Source organism: Schistocerca americana, unplaced genomic scaffold (assembly GCF_021461395.2).
Source record: "Schistocerca americana isolate TAMUIC-IGC-003095 unplaced genomic scaffold, iqSchAmer2.1 HiC_scaffold_98, whole genome shotgun sequence".
Classification (NCBI taxonomy): domain Eukaryota; kingdom Metazoa; phylum Arthropoda; class Insecta; order Orthoptera; family Acrididae; genus Schistocerca; species Schistocerca americana.
This window is the reverse complement of record NW_025726763.1, coordinates 445,001-450,000: the sequence shown is the minus strand read 5'-3', so window position 1 is coordinate 450,000 and position 5,000 is coordinate 445,001. Positions and strand designations below refer to the sequence as shown.

The 5,000-nt window shown below is 53.4% G+C and overlaps 1 non-coding gene across 1 annotated transcript in view; it reads right to left on the bottom strand.

Annotated features, from left to right (window-relative positions):
* LOC124593315 overlaps positions 1-879 on the bottom strand; it is a 1,910-nt gene extending 1,031 nt beyond the window's left edge. The window contains exon 1 of the ribosomal RNA XR_006977962.1: positions 1-879. This exon is cut by the window's left edge and continues 1,031 nt beyond it. This is a non-coding gene — a ribosomal RNA (small subunit ribosomal RNA).
* Positions 880-5,000: the final 4,121 nt, after the last annotated feature.

Sequence of the window (5,000 nt, the reverse complement as noted above, 5' to 3'; positions counted from 1 at the left end):
GGCTTGCCTGCTTTAAGCACTCTAATTTGTTCAAAGTAAACGTGCCGGCCCACCGAGACACTCACTCAAGAGCACCCTGGTAGGATTGCAACGGGGTCCGCCTCGGGACGCACGAGCACGCACGAGGCGCGTCGCACGCCTTCAGCTCGCCCCACCGGCAGGACGTCCCACGATACATGCCAGTTAAACACCGACGGGCGGTGAACCAACAGCGTGGGACACAAATCCAACTACGAGCTTTTTAACCGCAACAACTTTAATATACGCTATTGGAGCTGGAATTACCGCGGCTGCTGGCACCAGACTTGCCCTCCAATAGATACTCGTTAAAGGATTTAAAGTGTACTCATTCCGATTACGGGGCCTCGGATGAGTCCCGTATCGTTATTTTTCGTCACTACCTCCCCGTGCCGGGAGTGGGTAATTTGCGCGCCTGCTGCCTTCCTTGGATGTGGTAGCCGTTTCTCAGGCTCCCTCTCCGGAATCGAACCCTGATTCCCCGTTACCCGTTACAACCATGGTAGGCGCAGAACCTACCATCGACAGTTGATAAGGCAGACATTTGAAAGATGCGTCGCCGGTACGAGGACCGTGCGATCAGCCCAAAGTTATTCAGAGTCACCAAGGCAAACGGACCGGACGAGCCGACCGATTGGTTTTGATCTAATAAAAGCGTCCCTTCCATCTCTGGTCGGGACTCTGTTTGCATGTATTAGCTCTAGAATTACCACAGTTATCCAAGTAACGTGGGTACGATCTAAGGAACCATAACTGATTTAATGAGCCATTCGCGGTTTCACCTTAATGCGGCTTGTACTGAGACATGCATGGCTTAATCTTTGAGACAAGCATATGACTACTGGCAGGATCAACCAGGGAGCTGCGTCAACTAGAGCTGAGCAGCCGGCCGCCCGGGAGTGTGTCCCGGGGGCCCGCGCGAACACGCAAGCGTCCGCTCAATTATTCTGCAAACAGGAGGAGGCTGAGCTCCCCTGCACAATACACCTCGAAACCCTCTCAGGTCCCGGCGGCGCGCAGCGCCGTCCTAAGTACTTGGTCGGGTTCGAGAGAGGCGCAATCGCCCGGAGTTTGGCGAGTAGACGCTTTAGGTGCGACCACCCGTGCTCCCAACTGAGCTTGCCGCTGCCGACAGAGGCCCGGGAGCGTGCTGTCGTGGCATTGCCGGCGGGAGACAACACGCGCCACCTACGGTGGCCGGCAGCTCCAACGCCAGCGCCACAGAAGGACAAAAGCCCCACTTGGGTGCCGAAGCGAACACTCCCAGCACAGCGCACGCGCCAACACGTCCGCACAGCTGCGATACAATCCACCTGCGAGAACCGCAGAGGCGACCGAGCAGCAGACGGCGTCGCGGCGCCGAGCGCCGGGCGGCGGCGCATCCTCAGCGCACACAGTCCTCAATCGGACCAGCACACTGCAGATGTCCACCGCGCTTCGCACCGGGCCCGCGAGGACCTACTTTGGCCGCACGGCGCCGCGTGCAGGGTGCGCCGGCGCGCAGCTGCGCCGCCTGCCGCCTCCGTCGGCCGGCGCGCCTGCCACTGGCCGCCCCCACCAGCCGGCTGTAGCGCGTGCGCCCACGCACCGCGCGGCCAGCACGCCGGGAGGCCCCCCCTCACCGGCCGGGGACGGTCCCACCCAGCCACCGCCGCGTATCGCTTCACACCCACATGCCATTCACGTTCGTGGGCATGGTGGGTATCGCTGAAACAACCGGTTGGTAGCTCAACCGATCGTCGCCATCACTGATTCACCTCTAGCGAGAACAACCGCACCACAACGGTTTACCAGTTGTTCATTTGCGTAACGTCACCAGCAAACGTAGACGTCCATCGCCATTTGCAAATTCAACGATTGTTGCATGCCTGTGTCAGGTGTCACGACACACTATGTCTGCCCACATACACGCAACAACATGTGCACGCTTCGCGAACACGTGGAAGGTGGCCCCCGTACGTATGCGATGTCCATTGCGCGAACGACTGTCAACCGGCCTCTGTCGCATGTCGCAGATGTGGAACGCAGTGCACCATGCTATCACGGTGTGTGAGAAGAGACGACTACGTCTGACAACACGCGCCACTACATCAACAGACGGCTCATGCTGATCGCCATCCACGGCATACCATACTGCAATCCAGCTCTTATAGGGAGACGACACGTAGCTGAGTGCACAATATTTGGACCGTATGGTTCGCCGTTGTTGGCGCAGTCGTGGTACGGTCACACATGTACCACGATGTATCATTCAGTACATGAGGACCAATGTGCAGTACAGTGTGTGATTTGGACGTACAACATCAGCGGACAGTTGACACAAGCCGTACCACAACGTAGGCTGTGCTTCGCCATGCGAATGCCAATGAACAACTGCGAAGGGCATTGAGCATGTACGTCCTGCTGCCATCCGCATTACAGTGTATAGCTGCAAGGTGTTTAACATGAAGCGATACTCTGGGGACCGGGCAGTGCGAGTAGCAAACTATATTGCGGGGGTTGCAGTTAGGCAACACTACACTAATTTAACGCGTCGTATGACAATTACAGAGCAGGTTAAGGCCCAACGTGTGTTGGGTTAAGGCCCAACGTGTGTTGGGTTAAGGCCCAACGTGTGTTGGGTTAAGGCCCAACGTGTGTTGGGTTAAGGCCCAACGTGTGTTGGGTTAAGGCCCAACGTGTGTTGGGTTAAGGCCCAACGTGTGTTGGGTTAAGGCCCAACGTGTGTTGGGTTAAGGCCCAACGTGTGTTGGGTTAAGGCCCAACGTGTGTTGGGTTAAGGCCCAACGTGTGTTGGGTTAAGGCCCAACGTGTGTTGGGTTAAGGCCCAACGTGTGTTGGGTTAAGGCCCAACGTGTGTTGGGTTAAGGCCCAACGTGTGTTGGGTTAAGGCCCAACGTGTGTTGGGTTAAGGCCCAACGTGTGTTGGGTTAAGGCCCAACGTGTGTTGGGTTAAGGCCCAACGTGTGTTGGGTTAAGGCCCAACGTGTGTTGGGTTAAGGCCCAACGTGTGTTGGGTTAAGGCCCAACGTGTGTTGGGCTTAGGCCCAACGTGTGTTGGGTTTAGGCCCAACGTGTGTTGGGTTTAGGCGCAACATAAGTTAGGTTTAGGCGCAACATAGGTTAGGTTAAGGCGCAACATGGGTTAGGTTAAGGCGCAACATGGGTTAGGTTAAGGTACAACATAGGTTAGGTTAAGGTACAATATGGGTTAGGTTAAGGTACAATATGGGTTAGGTTAAGGCGCAACATGGGTTAGGTTAAGGTACAATATGGGTTAGGTTAAGGCGCAACATAGGTTAGGCTAAGGCGCAACATAGGTTAGGTTAAGGCGCAACATAGGTTAGGTTAAGGCGCAACATAGGTTAGGTTAAGGTACAATATGGGTTAGGTTAAGGTACAATATGGGTTAGGTTAAGGTACAATATGGGTTAGGTTAAGGTACAATATGGGTTAGGTTAAGGTACAATATGGGTTAGGTTAAGGTACAATATGGGTTAGGTTAAGGTACAATATGGGTTAGGTTAAGGTACAATATGGGTTAGGTTAAGGTACAATATGGGTTAGGTTAAGGCGCAACATGGGTTAGGTTAAGGAACAATATGGGTTAGGTTAAGGCGCAACATAGGTTAGGCTAAGGCGCAACATAGGTTAGGTTAAGGCGCAACATAGGTTAGGTTAAGGCGCAACATAGGTTAGGTTAAGGCGCAACATAGGTTAGGTTAAGGCGCAACATAGGTTAGGTTAAGGCGCAACATAGGTTAGGTTAAGGCGCAACATAGGTTAGGTTAAGGCGCAACATAGGTTAGGTTAAGGCGCAACATAGGTTAGGTTAAGGCGCAATACGGGTTAGGTTAAGGCGCAATACGGGTTAGGTTAAGGCGCAATACGGGTTAGGTTAAGGCGCAATACGGGTTAGGTTAAGGCGCAATACGGGTTAGGTTAAGGCGCAATACGGGTTAGGTTAAGGCGCAATACGGGTTAGGTTAAGGCGCAATACGGGTTAGGTTAAGGCGCAATACGGGTTAGGTTAAGGCGCAATACGGGTTAGGTTAAGGTACAATACGGGTTAGGTTAAGGCACAATATGGGTTAGGTTAAGGTACACATTGTTGTACGGAAAGGTGTTTTGGGGGGGGGGGGCCGGTTTGTTGATTGTGAATATCGTAAGTAAATGACTGCGGCATCATCTGATTTGCCACGTCAGGGTGCACCTTTGGCTCATAACAGGCGGCGCTCTGATTCCATGCTTGTGGCAGACCTGTGTCTTTCATTCCTGCCATTGTTTGTGTGGTGTGACAGGAGGCAGTATTGTGATGTTGGGTGCACCCCTGTGTGGGACATGTGTGGGTGTTGGTGGCTTAGCTGAGCAATGGTGGTTGTCGGAAGGGTGGGATATTCTGTTTTCCGAGTGGACCTCCCGGTCTGGTTATGATAGTGTGGATTGTCTAATGTGGCAGAGAGGATGCACTGGGTGGTGTTCCATGCTGGTGCTTACATATTGTCTGTGTGCCTGTTACAGGCAGAGAGTAGTGCGTGATAAGAGTGTCTGGCTGACGTGTGATTGTGAGCAGAGTCTTTCAGCATGTATACGGACAGGTCTATACATTATCTGTATTCTGATGGCTCTATCTATTACTAATCAGCGCCGTGTATACGTTTAATCCGGTTCCAGTCGAAACTATTGTATCTCTGTACATTAGTGACACGGCGAGCCCGCTATGTAGTTACTCGTCTCGGCAGCTTCCACCGGTGTATGGCAAATGATTATAAGGAATCAGTCTAGTCGTCAATACCGATAGTCTGACGTCACATGTCTGGGGTGGGGGACGCTGCGCCCTTCCGGTGGGTCATGGCCTAGGAAGACTCTTCCCACGCAGGGGGGCTTGGACTGTCATTGACTCTTCCGAGTAATATACTTGCCGTACGTTTTTGTGACTGCGAGTGCAACGCTCACCGGTACCGACATGGATGGAGCGCCTC